This window comes from Equus caballus, chromosome 22, assembly GCF_041296265.1.
Source record: "Equus caballus isolate H_3958 breed thoroughbred chromosome 22, TB-T2T, whole genome shotgun sequence".
Classification (NCBI taxonomy): domain Eukaryota; kingdom Metazoa; phylum Chordata; class Mammalia; order Perissodactyla; family Equidae; genus Equus; species Equus caballus.
In genome coordinates this window covers 4,426,433-4,452,050 of record NC_091705.1, presented here as the reverse complement: position 1 = coordinate 4,452,050, position 25,618 = coordinate 4,426,433, and positions in this window count along the sequence as shown.

Sequence of the window (25,618 nt, the reverse complement as noted above, 5' to 3'; positions counted from 1 at the left end):
TTCTCACTCTAAATTCCTACAAGTTATTCCTATAAAGTTGTTGGGTCAAAGTGTGTGCAGACTTTTAAGGCTTTTTACAAGTATTACCAAATTGTCCTCCACAAATGCTGCCTCCACTGTGGTTCATGAGGAGTGTCGGTGTTTCCGATGACACAGGGTGTCATTCAAAATTTTTGTGCCGGCCTGGTATGTTATTTTAATTTTACTTTATTTTATTATTAATGTAATAAGATATTTAAAATGTGCTTAATATAATATATTCTGTTATAATATATTGTATAACTATATAACTAGTCTAACTATTACAATCATATAAAATTAATGTCTCATAAACAGCTCTTAGAGCAGAAAGCAAACAAGAATATTGTTCCATCTCATTTGTCCATTTGATGGATAGTAATTCTAGTGAGCTGATGAGAAAGAAGCCTTGGGCTTTGGTGGGTCTGTAGCAGAGAAGTCCACCAAGAGAGGTCAAGGGCTCAGGGCACACTGGATTGAGTGGTAGAGGGGCCAGAGAGGGCAGAGAGAGACCATAGTGGGGCAGCAGGATCCTGCCTCTTTCCTACAGGTGGTACTTGCTGTGTTCTGGCTGCTTGTAAGGCCTGGATGGCTTCTGAGGCTGGAGCTGTGTGTCATCCCACAGGAACAAATGGGCATGCTTGGAATTCAGATTCTGTGATAAGTACTGTTGAAAATATCTTTTAGTGGCTGGTACCATTTCTGTTCACTCTTTTAAAAAAATTTTTGTCAATTGTGGTAAAATACATGTAACATAAAATTTATCTGCTTAACAATTTTTAAGTGTACAGTTCAGTGGCATTACATAGATTCACATTGTCGTGCAACCAGCACCACCATCCCTCTCCAGACACTTTTCACCATCCTAAACAGAAACTCTGTACCCATTAAGCAATAACTCCCCATTCCTCCCTCTCCCAGCCCCTGGCAACCACCATTCTACTTTCTGTCGCTGAGTCCGACTTCTCTAGGTGCCTCATATAAGTGGAATCATACAGTGTTTGTCCTTTTGTGATTGGCTCATTTCACTTAGCATAATGTGTTCAAGTTCATCCATGGAACATGTGTCAGAATTTCCTTCCTTTTTAAAGCTGAATAATATTTCTGTTTACTCTTCAGGACCCTGTTTACTCATAAGGCCCCAGCCTCGTGAGGCCTTCTAAGTTCACGGGGAAGACTGGGTTTGCTGGGAATCCAGCCTAAGACAGACGGTACCTGGGAGATTTCAGGGTGTGAGTGTCCAGACCATCCACTGGGCAGCACCAAGCTCTGCTCAGACCTTCATCGTTCTCCTCTACATCCGTGCCTCCCGGTCCCCAAGGCACACCAGGAGTCCTCTGCCAAGGGCTTGGGGGCTGAGAAGTGTCCTTGCACTTCCTCTGAGCCTTATCAGATGCCAAACCTATAATGTTTCCCTTCATAATAGGTTCTCTCTCTTTTTGGTGGGTGCCGTGCTGGGGTTTGTTACAGTATAAAAATAGCAAAAATAGGTTAAAAGGGTAACCATAAAGGAAAATATCTGCTATGAAGTGGAAATTCTTTTTTTTTTTAAAATGTAGAGTTTGCACACTTTTTTTTTCTTTAATTCACATCCGCCTCTCTGGAAAAGCAAACTGGGGAGATGGAATGGCCATTCTGCTGCAAATTCTAGTCCTGTATGAGGCTTAAAACAATAAAAATGTTTTTGCCTCCTCCTCCATGAAGCTGAAATAGTTCATTTATTTGCCTCTCACCTTCGGTGTGAACTTTAAATTAAACACTCACAGTGTTATCAATTAATGTGAGAGGAGCCCATCCAGCGAGGGGCATGCATTGGCTCCAAGCCGGGGAGGAACTGAATGCATATAAAAGGGTTCAACAACGTGATCTTCATGTCCTGGACTCCTGGGAGATTTTCCTTGAACTGGTTCACGTAGTCAAAAGCTTTACATTCTTTTCTGAAGGACAGTTGAGATAATTTTAATCATAATAGAGACTATATACTGTGAAAGTCTTTAAAGAATGAAGGGAGAGAGTTAGCCGGCAGCGGAGGATAGGAAACAGGCCAGCCTTCGAGCGAGCGAGCCTGCATTAGCACACACCGCCTCTCGTCTGGAAGCCCCGTCTACCCTCACCAAGACTCACAGCATCTATGAAAGCGAGGGGGAGGCTGCAAGAGAGGCTGCTGGTGTTAAGCATGTTAACATTTCCATTATGTCTAAAAGCAGAAAATGGAACAAATAAAGCAGGTTTGATTTTTTCCCCTACTATAATGTATGCCAGAATGTCACAAGAACTCATTGTCTGCAATGAATACAAAAATATGGGCAATTCAGGCAGAACAATGACAGCATCGGTGATTCCATACAAGCATCTCACTCGCATTAAGTTCATCTGGCATGGTTTACCCTTATTTATTTTTTCCCAGTAAGGCTTTTTCCTGAATAGTATGATCTTTAAAGTTTAAGCCACATCTAAAATGGCTTATTTTCTCCCTTATCATTCTCTGTTTCTAAAGTGGAAGAAATGCAGAATAAAATAAAATCGAGCCATCGTTTTTGTTTTTCCTGCCTCTTCTCTCAGGTCAGATGCTGTTGTGATTTTGATGCAAACATTATTATAATTTTCACAGGAAGTGGATGCGGGAGTCTCAGCAGGGTGCGTGATCCATGGCACTGTCATGTGTCTTTGGCTGCAAAGAACTTGTGTAGAAGCTTGGGCATTGGTCCAGTGCACAGGCAGACCCTTGTCCCTGCTCACTCCTGAGCCTGAGACCTGCCGGGCCACCAGGGCAGGCAGTCCAAGAACCTGACAACGCACTTGGAGGGGAAGCTGGGTGGTCTTTTCTGTCTTCCTGGGTGTCCTCCTCTTAGAGGAAAGGCTTTCGGGATGCAACCCTTCAGGACTCAAAAGTGATTTTGTACTTGAGCTGAGATTTTCAGAGTGAAGGAGCCTGATGCAAAGGTGGCAGCATGGCGTGTCTGGCTCTCCCGTGGTTCCAGGCATGGGGTTAGGAGACAGAAAGAGCGAAAGGAGAGGACGTTTGAGGTTTAGGAAACTTAGTCATGTTACCTTCTGCCCCTCATTGGAAATGACTGTCAATTCAGTATGAAAAAAACAAAACAAAACGTGAAAACTCTCCTCTCCCCAGGGTCACTCACCCCTGGGCCTCAGAGACCAAAGAGACCTCAGAGACCTCAGAGACCAAAAATTAGGATGGCTTTTGGCATCAGGCACAGTACATGAGGCCACAAGTCATCTTTCTGCCTCAAAAAATCTAGACCTTGGGGTCAACTCATATGTACATCTACACAAAACTGCATATTTCCAACCCAAAAGAAAAGCAGTCTTTTTCAATTCAAAGGAGACTTGTTTGCTTTCCTATCCTTGTTTTTTGCCCCTGTATTCCTTTTCCAGTCATTTCTGATCCTTCTTACTCTGGACTCATTAAATACGGCAATACCCAAGACCGCCCTACCCCATGTGAAAAGGACTCCCCAGAGTCTTAGATGTCAAGCCGAGTGTACAGAAGGAGTTGAAGGCTGGAGGCCCCATCATTCAGAAACTATCACAGCCACCTGAGAGGGCAGGAAGGGGAGTACAGGGAAGGGAAGGCGAGAGAGAGAGAGACAGAAGAGGGAAGACTTGAAAGCCAGACTGGATTTGGAGGAGGGGTGAAGGCAAGGGAGAAGCCAAAGTGGGGAATCCTCAGAAAACCTGGAAAATGGTTTTCTAAAAGCCCAGACTTGCTCATGCTAGTCCCCTCCCCGAGCCGTTCCTGGCTCTCTCAACACCAGTAACAAGCAGAACACGGGAAAGCTCCTCCTACAACAACAGGACCCCAGAGGCCTAGCTCCTACATCCCTCCAGGGCTTCTCCCCCACTGCCCTCCTGGATCTGACACTGGGACCACCCTCAGCTTTTCTTTCCTGTCAGAACTTGGTTTGTCCTGTTGCCTGAAGCCTGGCCCTGAGAAATCATCTCCATCCTCCCAAGTCCATCTCAAGCACCGCCTCCTTCAGGGCATCTGTCCTTTCCCCTAGTCAAATGACTTCCTTCTCCCACAGTCCAGCCCTCTTTCATCAGACATTGGGACATTCTGCCTTCCATGTTTCCAAGCTCCCACCAGAAGGCATAAACATTTTATCCTCATCTTTGTATCTGCTACTAGTGCCTCTCAGGCCTGAAGGGCGTGGGCATGCCCTTCCGAGTTGTTGAACCGAGATGCAGGGCCACGCTGAAGTTATCTGGTCACTCAGTACAATTGCCTGATGCACTTTCTTGACAAGCTCCTGACTGTCTGGCTGAAGAAAGGCGGTGTGTGACCACGAGCCAGCTGTTCTTTTTGCAAATGCACAAGACTTACAGCAGATAGGAACTGGATCCACAAGCTGAGGGGTGCAAGAAATAGAAAGTCTTTGTTACAGCTTACTTTATTTTGTATACTGGGTCCTCATTCCATTGGGTGGTAGGAGCTTAATTTCAGAGTCTTGAGGAATTCCCGCTTTCCCAGGGCTTACTCCTAAGATCAGGGTTTCTATGATGGTTAGGCTGGGGGGATGGGGACTGGGCTGGTGCTTGGCGCATCCTTCTGCCTGCTTTTGACCCCTGCAAGGTCATTGCTTCCTGTCAGTCACTTGTCCAAGAGGATAATCCTTAACCATTCCTGACTCCTGATTCCAAGGCCCATCTCTGTCTCCTACTGCTAGGCCCCTTGTGGATATCTGGGCTCATTCTGATGTCTCTTCACAGCATGAGGGCACACAAACTCTTTGCAGCCATCTCAGGCCCTGCATTGCTTCCAGCCACTCATGGGCTCACACTGGTGGGGCTGTTTCAGGTCGTTCTATTGGACTCACCTGACAACAGGTACCACTGCCTCCTGGGTATCTCCCCGGAACTGGGATCCTAAAGCTCTCCAAGGTTCCTGTCATCCTCTCACACCAGGGCAGGGCTCAGAAACTGGGAGTCCAAGGTCTTCTCAATCACCCTCCTTTCCCCATCCGGGGAATCTTTATTTCAGCTCATCCTTATGCGTGGTCCAAAATCTGTTGTCATGGCCAGACCGTTTTCTGTTCCCTGGATGCCCAAACTTTTGAAACTCAACAGCCAGGAAAGTATTACTTCCTTTGCTGCCACCCTATGCTGAGGCAATGGTCACAGATTGGCTTAGGTGACTGGAAGAGAGAAGTTGTAAGAGCCAGCAGGAAACACTGGGGGGGGGGGGTGGGGGTGTGTGTGTGCTCGCATGTGTATGCGTGAGAGAGAAAGATCCATTAACCATGCAAAATAGACCTGCCACATGAGTGTACTTTGGCATGATTTCTCCTCTCTACATATAGCCATCAGAGGAGGCTGTACATCCTGAGGACACTTCCGTGGCTCAAAACATTTTGGAAATTGCACTTTTGGAATTGTCTCCAGAGCAACTTTAGGAATCTCTCTCTGTCTCTGTCTCTCTGTTTCTCTGTCTTACATAAACGCACACACGTGCACACACGCACGCCATTCTTATTATTTTACTGCTCGGCCTCTCCAACTTTAGTGCACGTTAGAATCACCTGGAGAAATTGTGAAAAGGAAGATCCCCAAGCTCAACGTCCAGGGACTTCGATTCAACAGGACAGGGGTGGGGGTCCCCTCGCATCTACTGTTTTTCCTGATAGATTGTAAGCAGTTAATGAATTTTAACTTTCCGTAGTAATTGTGACAGTAGTTGCAGCAGTATTTCTTTTTTTTAAAAAAACTTTTCTCATTTTGAAATAATTGTAGACTCACAGGTGGCTGGCAAGGAACAGTGCAGGGAGTTCTGCTTACCCCTCCCCCAGCTTGCCCCAAGGTTAACATCTCACATAATCATAGTTCAAGGGTCAAACTGAGGAAATTCACATGCATGCGATACTGTTACTGAACTTCGGGCTTTCTTTGGATTTCCCTGGTGTTCCCACTAACGCCCGCTTTCTGTTCCAGGATCACTCCAGGATGCCACATTGCATTAACAGTCACATCTCCATAGTGCCCTCCGATCTATGACAGTTCCTCAGTCCTTCCCTGTCTTTCATGTCCTTGGCAAATTTGAATAGTAGGGGTCAGTTATTCTGCAGAATGCCCCTCTCTTTGGGTCTGTCTGCACCTTCGCTCTCCAAGGAGCGTGCCAGGCCCTCCTGACGCAGCAGGTTTGGGAGCCAGTGCTTCACGCCTTGTTTTGGCTCAAGCTGATCCCCACCTGATTCATAAACAGAGCTCTGAGATCACATCCGTCCTACAGACCTGGGCACTCTTTCCCACTGAAGATATGCAAAAGCCTGTGTTCCAAGCCTTGAAATGTTCTGAATAATTCCAGCGAGAGACCAAACACATGGCTTCCTAAAGTGGCTGCTTTGCGGGGACACCCTCTTTGAGATGGAATTGCAGCTTTTTAGGCACGGGAGGACTGGAGAGCTTACCTAACTCTCTTCCTTTTACCCAGGAGAAAACCAAGGCCCCTTTCGGTGAAATGATTGGTTCAAGGTCTCAGAACGGGTTGTTGGAGGAACCAGAAATAGAAAGATTTTCTAATTTTTAGTCTAGTGTTCTGCCTCGCCCCCTTCCCCCTTATTGTTGTTTAAATAATCTTATGAACAATAGTCTCACCTCATCTGGCAGCAGGGGTGAGCTCCTGCACTCTCCTGGGCCGAGTGGGGCACAAGCGGGCGCAGGGGGCTGAGGGTGAGCGCTCCCCGTGGGAAAAGCGTGGGGCACACACTCCGTGGCCTGTGTCATACCGCACCGACCACCTCTGATTTCCGCCACATCTGTCCTGCTCAGTTCAGAACTTGCTGGGCCTGCAGCACTGCCTCACTTTTGGAAGCAGAGCTTTCTCTCACGCCCTGGGAGCTGTAGTAACCCTGCACAGCTCTGGGGTTTGCTCATGCACGGAGAGCGACATTGGTAGATGTGGCAGCCTCCAGTCCTGTGGGCGGACAATTTGGATGCTGGTTCTACAAAGAGGGCAGGGCCTGGGGGCATCTCTGTTTCTGGATGGACCAGATCTTTAACCCATTCTTTACTAGGTTTCTTCCTTCCTTGTCTCAGTCTCCTGCTTTCTGGGATCAAGTAAACCACCTGCACCCAGGTCCTGATCTCTGGAGCTGCATTTGGGGGAACCCAAACTAAGAAAGGTGAGCTCCCAGGTCCAAAGCCCCAGCTCTACCCTGCTTGGCCAACCATGGCCCTGCAGAAGGTGTGCCCAGGGGTGTAGATATATAGATACAGATATAGATATAGACAGAGATATAGATATGGATATGGACATAGATATAGACGTAGATAGAGATATGTAGATATTTGTGGTCAGGTTTACTGAGGTATAATTTATTTACAGCACAATTCATTCTTCTTACTATGCGTTGTGATGAGTTTTTGACATTAGCATACAGTAGTCACATAATCGCCACCAAAATAAAGATGCAGAGCAGTTCCACATGCCCAAATTCCCTCATGACAATTTCAAGTAAACCCCTCTCCACCCCAGCCCCTGGTGACCACAGATCTACAGTTTAGCCTTTTCTGGAATGTCACATAAATGGAATCACATGGTCTTTGGGGTCTGGCTTCTTCCACTCACCATGAGGCATTTGAGATTTGCCCGTGCTGTCGGGCATGTCACTACTTTGTTCTCATCTTGCTGAGCAGTTTTCCATGGAATGGCTACACCAGTGTTTGTTTTTCTACTCACCTGTTGAAGAACGTTTGAGTTGTTTCCAGGTGAATAGAAACTACTATAAGAATAAAACTGTTATAAACATTTGTGTATAGGTTTTTGTGTGAACATAAATTTTCGTTTCTCTCAGGTAAATATGCAGGAAAGGGAAATCTGGGTCGCAAGGTAAGTGTGTGCTAACTTGACAAGAAACTGCCCAATTGTTTATGGATGAAAGTTCCAGTTGCTCTGTGTCCTCGTCAGCACTTGATATTGTCAGTTCTATTGTCTTTGGCCATTCTAATTGGTGTGCAGTGGTATCTTATCATGGCTTTATTATGCATCTCCATAATGACTGATGATGTCCAGCATCTTTTCTGGAGGCTTATCGGCTACTTGCATATCTTGTTAATCTGTTCAAATCTTTTCCCGTTTTAAAAAACTGAAGTGTTTGTTTTGAGGCCAGCTCTTTGGAATTTTTTGAAAGAATCCAGAAACTGAGATTTTTACATGGAATCTTTTGATTTTTAAAGTAGGACCTAGTGTAAGAGACTTAGAGAGATTACATGGCTTCTCTAAAGCAACACAGTTTTTAATCCCAAGTCTTCTGAATCAAAATCTAATGTTCCTGCCACTATACCAGAGAAATGTCAATGAACAGACAAGGAGTACAATGGGGGACAGAAAACCCACCTGTGGCCTCTTTTCGTGAATTCTACTTTTCAGTCATACTGAGAATCCCAGAGATATCGGAATCCAAAACTCACTTGCTGAGTGGTGAGACATTTTTGCTCTCATCAGCAATGAGTTGTATAAATGTCACACTCACAAACGAACTACAGTTAAATTCAGAGTCAGACAGTAAGTGGTGGTTATTAGACACCAAGGGGTGGGGGAGAGGGGCGTTAGTGTTTAATGGGTACAGAGCTCCAGTTTTGCAAGATGAAAAGAACTCCGGGGATGGCTGTTGGTGAGGGTTGCACAACAATACGAATGTACTTACTTAATACAACTGAAGTGTACACTGAACAATGGTTGGTAGTAAATTTTATGTTATGTGTATTTTGCCACGACAAAAAGAAATAGACTATGAAGAAAGAAGCCATGCATTTCATTGTTTTCACACCAATTATGCCACATCTGAAGTGTCTTCCATAGCAAGACAATCACTGTGTCTTCACTGCTAAAGGCAGAAGAACCCCATCTGGGGACAGCATCGCTGGATTTTACATTGCCCTTGCCTCTGATCAAAGTCTCTTTAGAGCTTTTATGCTCATGAGTAACATTTTGCATTTGGAACTGAGGGTGCACACAGAGATGTGACAATGCTGTAATTGTTCATTAAATGCAAGTCTGCTATCTTGTGAATGTCAATTCCACATAGACGTGGTTAAGAAAATATACAGATCCTCCAGGAAAGGGGGGTTGAAACAAAGCACTCCGCTCACCTATTCAGTGGGAAGGTGGGTCCAATGGTGGCGACGATGATTTTCACGGATGTGGGTCAAGGCTGTCGTGAGCAGATGCATTAGACTTCCCCAGGACCTGAGGCCCATGGCGGGGCTGGGTTTAAGCATTCTGAGGGCCCTGTCTGAAATCCACTCTCTCATTATCAAGGAAACCACGTGAGTCCCTGGTCGTCCTTAAGAATCCGTGTTCAAGGTCATATGGATGCTCTGTGATTGTGAAGCCCCTTTCAGGCCCACCCTTCGGGCCCCTTCCCACGTGATCACGGGAGAAGCCAGCGGGTCTTGCGTGCTCAAGGCGAGTCGGGTTTGTATAACTGACAGCGGCTGTTCCTCACTGGGAAATGTTCACATCTTTGGGGCTGAAACCTATTTCTTTATCTGTAATAAGGGGAGAGTTCCAAGTGGTCTGGATGAATCATCTTAAAAAAGAGGACTCTTATTATTTTAATGTTGTCCAAATAGCGAGGGCTAAGCGTCCAGGGTCATATTTAAACTCTGTCTCTAAGCCAGACAAAGAAACAAAAGTGATAAAGGCCCCCTTGACCATCCTGGGGACTCTTATCGATGTTTGGGGGTGGGGTTAACCTCCTTGGGGTGGGGTGGGATTTTCTACCTTGGAACTCCTAGAGGCTTCTGTGCTACAGGATGCCACTTCCTCAAATTCACTCATTCCTGCACAACTTACTAAATTTCTGCTATAGTCACAAATCACCTACATTTACTTTGTATTTTTCATTAAACAGACTTGAAATCTTTTTTTCTTTTTTTTCACTTTGCTATAGGCAGGAAACTTGAGTGCACATCAGAATCACCTGGAGGTCTTGTTAATACACAGATTGATGGGCCCCTCCCCCAGGGTTCGGTAGGTCTGGGGAGGGGCCAAGAATTTGCATTTCTATCAATTTCCCAGGTGATGTTGATGCTGCTGTGGGGGCCACACATTGACAACTACTATTCTAAACAGTAGTATCCCAGACGTCATGGATTCCACACGGCAACTTTGTAGCTTTTCTAAAACATAATAAAATAAGGAGAGAACTACCAAAAAAGGTTATTCTGGGTCCCAGCTAAAATGATCTTGTATGCCACTGAGCATCCCTGGTATAGGGGCTAGAATGCTGGTTTTGGATTCAGAAGACCTGCACTTGAACACTCAGTTCCCCTGGAGAAGCACTAATCCTGTAAGCCTTAGTTCCTTTCTTGTACAATGGGAACCGTCTCAGGCCTATCGCTTTCAATCCGAGACAGAGAGATGGATCACGGCTCCAGCGGGGCTCGGGAACGGGTGGAGGCAATCACTAAAATCACAAAACAAATGGGTGATAAGCTGGTTTAGTGTAGGACGGCGGAGTGTCTGCTGCTTCTGGAAGGCCAGACTTTGTGGAGAATTGCAAAAGTATATCTGGTGGAGGGATTTCATGTAGAAAATAGGAGGAAACGCTGTTAGGGAGGTGCCTAGGACTGAGGCGCAGGACGGAAAGAGTATGGATGAGTCAAGTTGCAGATTTGACTTAACTCTGGCAGGAAGTCAGCCCAGGAGCAGGAGTGTGACGTGCAGGAGTGAAGGTCAGGAACAGAGAGAACAGAGGGGGGGGCTGGGGAAGCCCCACTAGAGGCTCAGGAGGGTTTCCTGATGTTTCCACTGGGAAAAGGAGGAAGGAAGGAAAGACTTAAGAGACCTCTCAGAGGGAGCAACCACTTTAACTTGGAGATAGTCACAGACCAGCATTTCAAGTTTGGGGAGCTGGCTGGAGTGGGGGAGACTTTGCAGTAGAGGAAACTATGGGACAGGTGATCTGGGGCGGAGCGCCTCCTGGAACAATGCCATGTGCAATTTCGGATGCCGAAGAGACACACTGATGTGAAAATGTCACATGCAACCTTTCCCAGCCTGCCTTCTGAGAGCTGCTAATCTGCACAGTAGGCATGGTGTGTTTTGAATTAAAAGAAAAGTGGGAGGGGGAGAGTGTTTGATGATCACTTCACAAAAGTGTGTGATGCTGCTGCTTGCAGTGGACCTCAGCGCACAGCAGCACATTAAAGGCTCTGAGGAGGTCTGCAGTAAAAGGAACTGATTGCAAAGTAACATCTATCCAATATCCATGAACGCCTTGAAGGACTAATGTTCCCAGGAGCAGTGGGGATCAAGTGGGATAAGAAATCATTTCCCCATCCTGTAGCTCAGGTTCATAGAGACATCTACACCCTGGACTTTCTACTTCCCAAAAGCAAAGATTCAAAGGTCAGAGGAAAAGTAACTGGCCATCTCTACAACTCCCCCCAAATTAGGTCAGCGTTCACGGTTAGAAGTTCAGTCGAAATTCAGCCTAAGGGAGTGCCTCTCCTCAGTGTTTGTCTTAGCAACACAGAGGCACAGACACCGGTTAGATGATGACAGTCTCAAACAGTTGCTTCTTGGACTGGTAGGAAGTTTATTGAGCAACTACTATCTATCAGGCACTAGTCCCAGAGTGAGCAAAGAGGTGTAAAATGTCATCTTAGCTTAGGAATACACAGGGAGATCCTGAGATAGGGAGTCAAGCGCAAGTGGCTCAGTTGGGAGGTGATGCTAGGTAATGAGTGGAGGTGTGGGGAGGTGTGGGCAGCCGAGACAGGGAGGGAAGGCAGGGGGCCTGACGAGCAGCTTTGCTGGGAAGCTCTGGGGCACAGTGTAGAACACGCACTTCAGTGTCATTGCTCCTGACGAGTCTCCGCCAAACCTCCATCGTTATGGGCTGAGGACTGATTGTGGGCATGACTCTCTGGTCCTTCCTGCTTGCCCTGCAGGCAGGGAGAGACGGCTCCCACGGCCAGAGCAGATGGTCCTGGGGCAGAGAGGTGCGGTGTTTCCAAAGAGCAGCCTTGTGCGGATATGAGTGCCCACAGAATAGGGCAGGGTGCAAGCGCGGTCACTGCAGACAGGGCACGGTGCTGGGTAGGAAAGATGGGGTCTTTGTCCTCCAGGAGCCTTGGTCTAATGGAGTCTCTCTAGGGACTGAGAACCAAAAATAGCACAGAGACCCCAGCTCTGCTACAGGCTTCCAACCGACTGCATCTCAACCCCGCGTCCTGTTGGACTCTGACCTCTGTTTCTCACATCGAGGCATTTTAGCCGTGGTCAGTGTTTGTATAAGTTATTTCCCCTTGAATTCACTGGAGCAAAACACTGTCCTGGCAGGCATGCACTGCGCATGCCCGTGGTCTGGGCAGACTGTGCCCGCGGTGTCGGTGCAGGGCCACCCAGGACGCGCTGTCCCGCTCTCTTTCCCGGACTGCAGGAAGCGCCGTAGCGGCTAGTGGAGCGTCCTGGTAAAGGGTGTGCATGTGACTTGGACTGTGGGACCCCCGAGTCTTAACCTCTCCCCACCATGGAGGGCACCTGTGTAAAGGGAGGAACGCTTACCTTAGAGCAGCGGTACACTTTCGGATACAGCTGCTGGATCATTTTGTGACACTTATTCCTCTCTGTGACAAAATTGCTTTCAGTAACCATCAGGTAATAATCAGAACTAGTCATTATTTTCCTGATTTTCTCTCTAGTTCTAAAACAAACATTTAAAACATAAGATGAAATCTCAACTTTAAAGATATTATTCAAATTAGTGCAATTTTTCAGATTTGGACTTAACTGTGCACTTTCCAAACTAAAATAAGTCACCTCACAGTTTGCCTTCTGTTTCATTGTTTTGAATTTTAAACACAAATAAAAACTCCGAGAGGTCACATAGAATGACAGAACTGAAATAACTCAGGTTTTGCTTCTTTGCCTTTATAAGCACCGAGCTGCCGTGGTTTACTTGGAATCTACTGTTAATGCCTGACTGTGCGGTCCCCCACGGGCTGGAGACGGCATCGCACCTGAAGCAGTGAGCCCCGGAGCTCACATGTGGGAAACAGCCTGTAGCTGAGGCCACTGGGGTCAGGGGCCGACTGTGTGACTGAGAATTCTCTGAATCAACTTCCATGTAGAATACAATGTTTATTAAAGGATAGGTAATAAAAATGTGCCAATTTGAAGCTTAAACACACATGTAATTTAAAACTCATCAATAATCATAGTCGTTGTTGAGGACTTTGATCAACAAAAGAGTTTTTGTTTTCAGAGAGGAGTGTTTTATTCCTGACGTTGTTTAGAGCTACTGGGCCATGATGATAAAAAGCAGACGACTTTGCATCAGCAGTATTGTTCTAGGTTTTCCACAGCCAGTGCCCCCACTGCCCCTCCCTTGGTGTATCACCGACTCAAGGGCTGCTGTGAGGAGCAAGTCAACCACAGCAAGTACAGCGCCCAGCAAGTTGGCTGTTATTTGTGTCTGTGGAGACACAGATCCCACTTCTGAAAGAATCCAGAAGCATTTTGACAAGGGCTGTCCACGAGCCACAAAAATCCTATATTAAGAAGGTAGAAATAGTCAAGATACTCCTAAAAAAGTGTAATAGTTGGAGTCTTGACCTACTAGATATCAAGAATTATCACAAAACTACAGTGATTAATCAATGTGATTTTGGCACAAGGATAGGCCAACAGACCAACAGAACAGAAGTGAGAGTACAGAAACAGACCCCCTGGTGTATGGAAGTGATCTATTACAGATCGCTGGGAAAAGTGTGGACTATTCAATAACCAGTGCTGGAGCAGCCGTTTATCCACATGGAGGAAATGAAATTCGATCCCCATCTCACAACCTACCTGAACTTATTTTCAGATGGATTAGTTAAAAATGAGAACAGAGTAACTTAAACAGTTTTCAAAGAAACGTTAGGACGCCTAACCTCAGGGTAGGGAAGTTTTCTTACAGTACAACACAAAAGCAGTGCTAGCCACAGGAGAAAAGATTGAATACATAAAAGGCAAAGGAAGACAAGAAAAGATTCTCTGGGTCATTCGTAATCGGTGGAATGAAAATTTAAATGATGAGATGCCACTCTGCACTCCCTGGAACGGCAACAGTGAGAGTCTGATATGAAGTGTTGGTGAAGATGCGATTTGCTGAGAACGACGGAACACCGCTAGTGGGATTGTATATTGCTGTGACCACTTTGGGAAATAATTGGGTGCCATCTTGGAAATATGAACTCTGCATTTCCTGGGGCCCAGCAGTTCCACTCTCAGTACATACCCTGAAGATGCTCTTGCATGTCATGCCAGGAGACAGACACGAGAACATTCACAGCTGCTTCTGTTTTTAAAAACATTTTTGTTGTGAAATGTATCACACTTACAGAAGTGAAACTCCTGTGTGATCACCACTAGATGACAAGACAGAGCATTGCCAGCCCGCAGAAGACAGCTGCATTCGCTCTTCTTAGCCCAAATCTCTGCCAGCCCCTCTCTTGAGAGCCACTCACCTGACTCCTATTGTGTATTTTCTTTGCTTTTATTCATAGATTTATCAACTAAGTATGAATCCCTAAACATACAGTTTTTCTGGCCTGTTTTTAAAGTTTCTATAAATGGAACTGTACAGTGTGTATAATTTTCATCTTTTTTTTACTTTTTTTTTTTTTTTTTACGAGATTCGTCCATATTATTGTGTTGTGGCTATGCTTCATCTATGGCTATGGTTCATCTATACTTCTTGTTTGTATAGTATTCTACTGTGTGACTACACCTCAGTTTATTCACTCTATAGTTTCAGTTTTTGGCTAGTATGACTATTATATTAAATTGCATTTCCTTGATTAATAATAGGATTGGACATCTTTCTTATGTCTGTTGGCTATTTGGATTCCCTTTTATGCAGTGTATATTCAAGGTGTTTTTTCCCTCCATTTTTCTATGGGATTTTCTGTCTTTCTTACTGATTTGGATATTCTTTATGTAGTTTCAGCTCTCTGTCAGTTTTACGTGCCCCAAATATTTTCCCCCACTCTGTGACTTGCCTTTTCACTCTCTCTCTTTTTTTTTTTGCTGAGGAAGATCTGCCCTGAGCTAATGTCTGTGCCAGTCCTCCTCTATTTTGTATGTGGGTCGTGCCGACGAGTGGAGTAGGTCTGGCCCGGGATTCGGGCCCACGAGCCTGGGCTGCTGTAGCAGAACGTGTGGAACTTAACCACTACACTACGGGGCCAGCCTATCCTTTTCACTCTCCTAATGGTGTCTTTTGATTAATAGAATTCTTATTTTTTTTAATGTAGTCAAAATTATCAGTTTTTCCTTTATGACTGGAATTTATTTTTTAAAGATTTTATTTTTCCTTTTTCTCCCAGAGCCCCCCAGTACATAGCTGTGTATTTTTAGTTGTGGGTCCTTCTAGTTGTGGCATGTGGGACACCGCCTCAGCATGGCCCGACGAGTGGTGCCAGGTCTGTGCCCAGAATTCTAACGGGCAAAACCCTGGGCCGCCGAAGCGGAGCTTGAGAACCCAACCACTCGGCCACAGGGCCAGCCCCCATAGTGTTTATTTTAAGTAATAAATGAATGTTACACTTTATCAACTATTTTTTTTGCATCTATGAAATAATCACATGATTTTTTTGCTTTATCCTCTTAATGTGATGAATTATATTGATTGGTTTGCCAGCATTACACCAACTTTGTGCTCTTGAGATAAACTAAATTTAGTAATGAAGTATCTTCCTATTTTGTATAACTGTGTTATTGCTAAATTTTTTTATTTAAGATTCCTGCATCTACACTCACATATGATATAGATCTGTAATTTTCCTTCCTTCTGCTAAGAATTTTGGTGTCAAGTCTACGTTAGCCTTGTAAGATGAGTGGAAGAATGTAGCCTCTTCCATTTTCCAGATGAGATTCTAAAAGATTAGTGTTATTTTTCCCTTAAATGTTTTGTAGAATTTACACATGTGCAACCTCATTACATAAAAAAGGCCGTCCCAAAAATTACATTAAAATTTACACAATTACATAATTTCAATTTTACAAAATTGTAATTATGTAAATTTACAAAAATTTACAATTAAAAATTACAATTAGATAAAAATCACATAAAATCACAATTTTACACAAATTGCATAATAAATTCCAAAATTACATCACAAAACCTTCCCCAAAATAGACTTTGGAGGCAGACTGTCTCCAGTGAATTATGGCTCTGCTGACAGGCTGTGCAATCCTGTGCTACTCTCTTGACTCCTCTGAGCTCTCAGTGTTTGTCATGTGGGTTTATTCATGGTCCCTTCACTTTCCGAAGGTGTCAGGAGGATTAAATGCAACAACTGTATGTAAAGCAGTTAGTCCTGAGCTGGGTATGCCGTAGGTGTCCAATAAATGGTAATGAATTTATGATCATATGTTAATAATTCTATTATCTACTCAAGCATTTATTGAGCATCTATTGTGGGCCAGACATGGTGCTGGGCACTGGAGATACAACAGGAGATAGAATCCGACGTGGCCTTTAATGCATTTGGAGCAAGGTTTCAGAGCTGTTCCCGCAGATGGACAAGCTGCTCTCACTGAAATGAAACTGAGGCTGATGTGTCTGGAACCACCTCTGGGCACCTCACAGGCAAGAGTAAAGCGAAGCAGCCACTGTGGTTGGGGAGCCACTGGGAGCCCATGTTGAGCTCTCTGGGGACCCACGAGGGGCAGTCATGTGAAAGGGCCACTTCTCTGAGGAAGTGAATGAAGATGTCTTGCATTTTCTTTCTTTCTTTTTTTTTTTTTTTAAAGATTGGCACCTGAGCTAACAGTTGCCAATCTTTTTTTGTTCTCCGTTTTTTTCTCCCCAAGTCCCCTCAGTACATAGTTGTATATGTTTTTTTTAGTTGTGGGTCCTTCTAGTCGTGGCATGTGGGACGCCGCCTCAGCCTGGCCTGACGAGCGGTGCTACGTCTTCGCCCAAGATGGAACCAGCGAAACCCTGGGCCTCCGAAGGGGAGCGCGCGAACTTAACTATTCGGCCTCCGGCAGGTCCCCTGTCTTGCTTTTTCTAACCGAGGCTCCCTGGTTGCATTTCTTTACATGGGCCAATGGCTGCACACGAAGATCCATTTCCATAACCCGGGTCTGTCACAAAGCCTCCTCCTCCTGCTGCAGGGTGGGCGGGTACCAGGAAAGAGGTGCGTGGAAGTGAAGACCCGCTGAAGACCAAAGTGGAAGCTGAATCCAAGCGGCTTGAGGCCCAGCCAGTGCCCACGGGCGTCTGAGTTTGCACCGTCAGTAAGTCCCAAGTGGCCCACGGACTCCTCCAGTCTCCTGGAAATGTGCGCGCCGATGCCCGTTTTCTGTCCATGGCTTTGGTTCTCAGGACACGTTTCCGGGATGGTTTTATGGGAAATGCACTCGTTGGTATGGGAATGAAGAGTGGCTGGAGAACAAATCTTCAACTGGCAAGAATTCTCCGATAAATTGAAAAAATTCAGGCTGTGATTGAGATGGATTTGTGTTAGAGTAAGGATTAGGAGAGTGGTTCTCAAACTCTCATAAAAAAGTATTACCTGCAGGGTGTTGAAAAATACAGATAGCTGGACCCCACCCCCAGAGATCCAGATCCAGCTGGTCTAGGGCGGGATCCTGATTCTGAAGTTCTAACAAGGCCATGCGGGTGGGTCAGAATCACCTCGGGGAGCTTTTAAAAATTACTGATGCCCGGTCCCACCTTGGGAAACTCCGATTCAGTTGGTTTGGGGTGGGGCTGCGGCACTGACGTCAGTTTTTAAAAAATCTCCTCAGATGATTCTATGGGGAAGCCAGAGTGGCAGACCACAGATTTTTTAAAAAATGTCATTTACTATCCTGAAATGAAGTTCATAGGTAGTATAACCTTACATATATCGTTAAAAAAGATAAAATAATGTTCTTTCTGTAATATAAAGGAGAAATAAATAACTTTTGGTAAATTTTTGTGTATATATATATATATTTGATAGTAAATGCGAGGGCCCAGTGCTCTAGAAGACGTTATGAGTGGTCAGGTGTTTGTCCTGTCAGCTGTGACCATCAGTCACAGCCCCAAATCCAGCCCAGGCCTGGAGCGAGGCGGGGTCGCTCACTCAGAGCCACCAGCTGCGAGGTCATTGAGCCTGCTTTTCTCACCCAGTGAAAAATTCTTGGTAAAGCTTTGGACACAACAAAGCTCCTTGACTCACCCGGCGGCTGGATTCCTGCACAATTCGGCACACGCGGTACCACTTCCGTTCCTACGTCAGAGTTGGGACCAAGGGCGGGAACACACTGAGCATTTCAGGCTGAATTTGGGGCATTTCTAAACCAGCCTCACCCCGCCCCAGACGCCAGGCGTTCTCTCCACTGCCACTGAGCACCCACCGACGCCCCTTTTCTCAGGCGCCCCTTGAAATCGGGCACAGGACGGAGCGAGGAAGAGGAGCTCGCTGACACTTGCTCAGCCCCCAGCCCCGCGGTGCGCACAGGGGCAGCAGTACCCGCAGCACCCCGGGGCCAATCCACGGTCGCGGTGGGCGGGATCAGTGACTCCCACTCCCGCCAAGACCCGCTCCCCTCGAAGGCGCGAAGGCGCGGGGAGAGAGGGCTGCAGGCAGCAGCCCAGCCCTAGCCGCCCGGAAGCTGGTCACGTGCCGTTCCCCTCCCAGGGCGCGCAAGGACCCCTTGGAGACGGAGAAGGGAGCCCTATCACACCGCAGCACCGCGCGGCTCCCTGCGGACGCCCGGGAAGCGTTCGGCGACCTCTATTGCCCGCTAGTTGCCTGTCACGCCAGGTACCGAGAGAGGGATTTTTATTGATTAAAAACCCGTGCAAGTAGACATTACGCTAAGTGAAATAAGACTGACACAAAACGACAAATACTGTATGGTTCCTCTTATGTGAGGCACCTAGACAGTCAGAGTCCTAGGGACAGGGAGGACAATGGCGGCTTGGGGACTGCGGGCAGTGGGTCCTTAATGGGTTTAGAGTTTCAGTTTGGGAAGAAGAAAAGGTTCTCCAGATGGCTGGGGAAGATGGTTGCACAACAATGTGGGTGTCCTTAAGGCCACCGAATTGTACATTTAAAAATGGCTAAGATGGTAAATTTTACATTATGTATATTCTAACACACACACACAAACCTCTACTCAAAATTTCAGTTTGTATAAGTTTATAGAGTAAAAAGTGCATGCGGTCCTGCATTTTCTTCTCTTGTTCCGATCTTGCTACACCCAGAGGAGGTTTCCACACTTTTTCTATGCATTTACAAATTATATATATTATATATATGTATTTGTTTCTCTATGTGCACATAGAAATGTACCCATCTAGAACTATATATTGTATGTGTACATGTGAAATATGTTTTATATGTAGCCATAAAATAGATATTTCACATGTTTATGTGTATATTTTATATTTATATATGTTTTAAAAGTTTATATATGTAGGTGTATATAGGCGTATACATACATATTTTAGGTATAAAAACTTTAGGTAATCTAGTTTTAAAATATAAGAGGGATCTGTGTTACTGCCGCATAGTATTTGCCGTGTGGCTGTAGCCTGATTGATCCGACTTGCTCCCCTGCTGTTGGACAAGAACACCTTGTCCATTGACTTTGTGCACACGGGAGGGTTTCTGTAGGAAAGTTACCCAGATGCTTCCAACTTCTCATTCAAGTCAGAAACTTGAATCTGAAACGCAAAAGCTTGTGGAAATGAGAAGTGTTAGAAGTCAGAATTTGCTCCTAGCAGTGGAATGACTGTCTGAAAGGGTCTGTGCATTTTAAGAATTGCAAGTTGCTCTCTGTAAGGGCTTTGCCAGTTTGTACCCATCCTTGGTTTGTGACCGTGTCTGTTTCACCTTCACCAAAATGATGTTGTGTTATTTCTCATTCGGATAAGTGAGAAATAGTATCTCGATGTGTGTTATCATGAGACTTTTTTTTTTTTAGTATGAGCCCCGCCAAATGTCTCTTCAACTACTGATGAGGCGCCCAGGAGTTTTTCTCCTCTTTTTCAGATGAAACTTGTGTGCTGGTCTGCGTGCCCCGCTGCCTCTTATGCCAATGGAAGAGCATTACGTCTTCATCAACCGCAGCTCCCTTGCAGAGCTCAATGCGCTTTAGGGTGCTACATGGATTTGGGAGAAAAAGAAGGGCCTTTTCTCTTCACTTGTCGGTCCCACTCGCCTCTCCTTGGGCATGGTCTCCAAGGGTTGCCTTTTTCCCATTCTCCCTCCACTCCCTCCTTTCTGCACTCTCTGCCACACCATCCTGCTCGTGGTCCCATAGCCAGGCCCATGGATCATCCCAGAGTGATATCAGCTTGTGGGAATAAATGTGAGAGGAGGCCTGGGATGTATGTTCCTTCTTGCATAGCTCTGGCTCTGTGTCTTCCAGTCTTTGGCCACGTGGTGCTCTCATGTCCTGTGGGCAAGGCCTTTTCCTCCAGTGGCGCTGCTTGTTCTCGGACAGCCAACGTGAACTATGTGCTCCTGGATGTCCCTGAATTCTCTGGGCTTCATGTCCTTGTCCATGCTGTCGTCTCTCCATGTAATGTGCTCTTCGAGACCAGGATTGGTGGTGTCTGTCCTGTGAACTCCCCCACGAGCTCTCTACCTCTCTTGTGGCACCTGCCCCCTTCTACTGTGTAACCTGGCTCTTTTGTCTCCTCCCCTCCCACAGTTGTGGAGGGGGAAGGATCCCTGTCTGCATTGTCTTTGTAATCTCAGGCCCAGCTCAGTGCCTGATGTACAATAAGTCTATATTCTTGCAGCTGGTGGCCACACCAGGAAGTATTTCCTAGCCTCTCTTGCTCTTGAAAATTGTATCCTCATTGGGGATGTAATGTACAGCATGGTGACTATAGTTAATAATACTGTATCAGATATTTGGAAGTTGCTAAGAGAGTAGATCTTAAAAATTCTCATCACAAGAAAAAACTTGTAACTATGTGTGGTGATGGATGTTATTAGACTAGACTTATTGTGGTGATCATTTCTCAGTATATACAAATAGCAAATCGTTATGTTGTACACCTGAAGCTAATATAGTGTTATATGTCAATTATATCTCAATAAAAAAAGAAAATTATATCATTAAACTTGAGCAGATCGTAAATGGTTAAGAAGAAAGCTAACACATGTCTTGACTATATTTTCTTTTGTTTCTGTATTCTTGATGCTCTGGCATTTGGGGCCTTGATCCTGGAGACACTGCCTCTCCCAGGGCTGGCTAATTCCTAGAGACAGCACATGCTCCCTCATGAGAGCGCCTTTGATAGAAAACCGACCAGTCCAGAGCCCACGCCCCCAACCATCTCCTCTGTCAAACTCTCTCACAAACCAGTATCCCCCTGAGCCTAAATCACCCCAGAGCCGGGTACCCACACCTGCAGTCCAGCACCTGTGGGAACTATTCAAACTATCCGATCCTAAGCTCACTCAGGTACCTACCCTGCCTCACCCATTCCTTCCTGTGAAAACTCCAGTAAAGGCTCTGGGCCCCCTCTGCCCTCTCACCTCATGGCCTCCTGACTGATGCTGGCACCCCCCATGTGGCCGTGTGCGGTGCGTCTCCTGTGTCTAGGGCTCTGTGGGCATGAGCTTCCTGCTTCATGATGGTCATGTCCGCGTCCGTGTGTCTTACCATACCCAGTTGAAACAAATCCCGCATCCCTTTTTGGAACAACATGGAAGCAGATTCCTGTTAGGGGCTCATGCTAAGCGTTTGGATATTTAGAATCTTCACCTTGTACACTGTCCTGTCTTTCCTCCAACTGCCTCCACTGGCCACAGTGAAAAAGACGCATCAAACTTTGAAGGAAAATAAAGGAGTGAAATTGGGGACCTAGCTGATTTTGGCTCTTTGTGGCTGGTTAAAGAACCAGCAGCTGAGGCATCTGCGTCTTTCCTTGTAAGAAGAGGTAGAAATGGGGGACGAGAGACTGAGGGTAGCTTTCTGCCACCTGGAAGGTGCTCTGTATTCAAGGTTTATCTTTGCATGTGGACAATTTTCTTACCTTGTGGGGGTTACTGAAAACACGATCATTACCGATTGAAAATCTTCCCCAGCAAGCTCTTGAGGCATCTTGGGTAATGAACGTTGTTAAATCTCTGCAACCTCCCTCTGAAGTGGTCATGAACACCCTCTCCTTCAGCGCTGAGGAAACAGGCGAAGAGGAGTCCGTGGGGAGACTGGAATTTGGCCTCAGGCCAGAGGACTCGGGGCCCAGGCTGACCCGGCTCCATCCGCTTTGCCAGTGGGAAGGCCACCAGCTCTGCCATGGAGTACCAATGTGACAGTTTTTACATATTTGAATTGCAGCAAATATGAAATAGTAAGGTACACATATATTAATGAAATTTTGCTTTCTGCACAAGGCTTAAAATAATGCAAAATCACTCAAAAAATTGTCAAGAAGGGCTTCGGGTCCGACTGCACTTCCAAAGATGGCTGCATTAGTGTCTCCCATATGCTCTGCTCTTCTCAATGTGATCCTGTCACTTTCCCTCGAGAGGTGGCATCTAATTTTCCTCCCCTTGAATCTGGGCTGGTTTTAGTGACTAGCTTGTCACAATAGAATGTGGCAGAGGTGGTGCTGCATGGCCTCTGATGCGAAGTCAGAAGCCGTAAAGCTTCCGCCTGAGTTTTTGGAGGTCTCGGTCCTGGGATGCTCCCTCTCAGAGCCCAGCCCTGGGCTGCAAGAAGCCCAAGCCCTGTGGAGAGGCCAGTGCTCTGGTCAGCAGAACCCACTGAGCCCCGGCTCCTGAACCCCTAAACCCCACACATGGAGTGAGGGAGCTTTCCGAGGACGCCTGTGCCCCGCTGTCCTGGGACCCCAGAGAGCGTGGGACAAAGCCTAGTCATCCACCTCCCACCCTGTCTGAATTTCTGACCCACAGAATCTGTAAAGACAAGATGACATGGAATGCTTGTTGTCTTGCACCTCTACTTGTGGGGTGGCCTCTTATGCAGCAATAGAGAACGGGGTCAGGCCTAAAATCAAATGTGGGGGGCAGGTGAGCTGTAAATTGTGGGAATTGTAGGGTCAGCACCATCATGCCCAGAGTCACGGTGGCTATACTTTGGCTAAAATCAGAAACACCTTCTGCCCTTTGACTGAATTATTTGAACTTGAATTATGGGAGGACTTCAAAGAGTATCCATCTGATAAAATACTGTTTTTGGTAAATTTTCTCTTTAGCTGTCTCCCTCCCTCCCTCCCTTTTTCTTCCTTCCTTCCTTCCTTCCTTTCATGAGGCATCCAGAAATCAGATCGAGTCGATTGTTACAAGGAGGCCATGTCTACATGACTCTAGTTTGGGAGGCAGCGCTCCGTGGGGACCTTCCAGGAGGCAGTGGCTCCCTCAGGGGAGGACTGCATGGGTTGGGTTTGCATCCAGCTGCTCGGCTGCTCAGGGAGGCCTCTAAATGCTGCTCGAACATCAGCAAAAGCTTTAATGGTTTTTGCAAGCCCTGGAGAAAGGCAGTGACTTGGTGACCATAGGTCCTTCTGGAGGAAAGGGACAACACTTCCATCTTGTTGTCTGAGAGATCCAGTGGCCAGTGAAGCTCTTTGCATTAGCCTAGGTGGGAAGGAGGGGTCTTAGCTCCCAGCTCCCAGGAGAACACGACACTATGGGAAGAGTTTGGTTCACAGAATGTTCCACTCTGGCAGGGCTGCTGCACTGCTCATAGACTCTGATGTGGATAGCACCTCCTGGAGATGTGCAGTGCTCATCCTGAGCAGCCATATGCTGCAGCCCAGAATGGGTTGATTTGTTCAAGGAAGAGTCTTTGCTACCAGGCATGTGGAGGTATTAGATATTATTTGCAGAGTTGATGTCTTTTAAAAAGAGAAAGCTGAAGAAGTAAAAAACAATGCATTTACCTGGCACCTCTCTCTTCCCCGGACATCAAATTCTTCCCAGCAGTTCTCCCCTGGGGCCTCTTTGTGGATAACTGCAAAGACCTTGTTCTTCAGACTCCATCCACTGGAAAAAGTGAACTTGCATAGGGTTCCAGACAGAGCAAAATGGGGCCGGCACAGGCAGCACAGGGAGAGGAGGGCCCCCTCAAAGGGCAGGGTGGCCTCAAAATTGATTCCTAAGGCTGGGACCAGGGGCGCCTCTGCTCCTGGGCCACCCATCATCATGGTTGCCCTGGTCAAAAGGAGCAGACATTTCACACCCCTTAGCTCCTCCTCAAGTCAGCCCTGCAACCCAGCACCCCGGACACAGAGAAATCAACTCCTGTTCTCAACTTTTCCCTGGTGGCCCCTCTCTGCAACACTGATTGACTAGGTTCTGTAAGTTTGGCGCAAACACTGAATTAGCAGTTAGATGACTTAACCGTTACTCCAGGGGGAACACACAGTCAGGCTCCTGTGAGCCTCTGGTCACAGTGTTTCATCAACTGATCAATGCATAACCTCATTTTGTGTGTATTTCTGTTTAAAGACGTCTTACTTAATATATATCGTTGGCTCATCAGCATTGAACTCATGGCTGACAGCAGCGTAACTCGTGCCTGTACCAAGCTGATCTAACATGCGGGTTTTCTCCGTAAGACACATCCCAGCCTTCTTGCACTTGGAACATGAGATAGCACTTCAGCGCTATGCTTGGGAGCCATGTTACATAGCAAAATCAACAAAAAAGGCACACAAAAATAGAAAAAAGACGTGGCACTAAATAGACATGGACAGGACACTTGTTTTCAGTGTGAGAGCTGAAACTAGAAGGCGGACCACGATCTTGTCCGGCCGCAGCTGGCAGCGTGTGCTTTGGGCAACTCAGTTTTCTTGTTATTCTGCATGTGTCTGCGAATGACCATGAAGGTACTGCAAGTCTTGATTTGGGATTACAAACGCATGTTAGTGAGCAGCTGGATTTGCGAATACAGAATCCGCAAATAATGAGAATGGGCTGTATTTTGACTTACTTGCTATTTAAAACAATGTCCTTTTCCAGTTTGTCCACTCACCGTGGTCCCAGGTCTCACCGTGAGTGCTCCCAGGGGCCAGGCGGGCCACCTAAGGTCTGACGGCAACTCCAGCAGCACAGGGAACATGGCCTTGTCTGAAGGAGGTGTGGCTCCCCTCCGGCTGATTCTCACCCTGGACGGCAAACCCAGGGGAAGGTGCGGCCCCATAAGTTTTACTTGGGAGGGGGAAGCTAGGGTCACAGACCAAGACTTCTTGTTTATTTGGGGTGGATTTGGGGTGCTGCTGGGAGTCATGGGGAGCTAGGGTTCCCTGTGTCATCCCTTGTGCTACCCTTTGGTGCTACCCCAGGGGCTCCATTTTGTCAGAGCTCCTGGTTTTTCAGGAGAAAGCAGGAAATCCAGATTTTAGTCTGAAATATCAGGATTTCAAAATATAGGCAAGTAATTAAAAATTTAAAAACTCTAAAACATTGTGCAAACTGAAGACAGCAGGCATTGTCTGGACACGAGTCTGCTATATTCCTGGGCTCCATTGTCACCTGGGGCGCAGCTGGGAGGCTGATGGCACACTTAGGTAGTCTGCTCGCCCATTACCTGCCGGTTCCGTTTGCTGATCTTGACTGTGTCCAATGGCATTATCTGCAGGTATTTCTGCGTTAAGAAAGG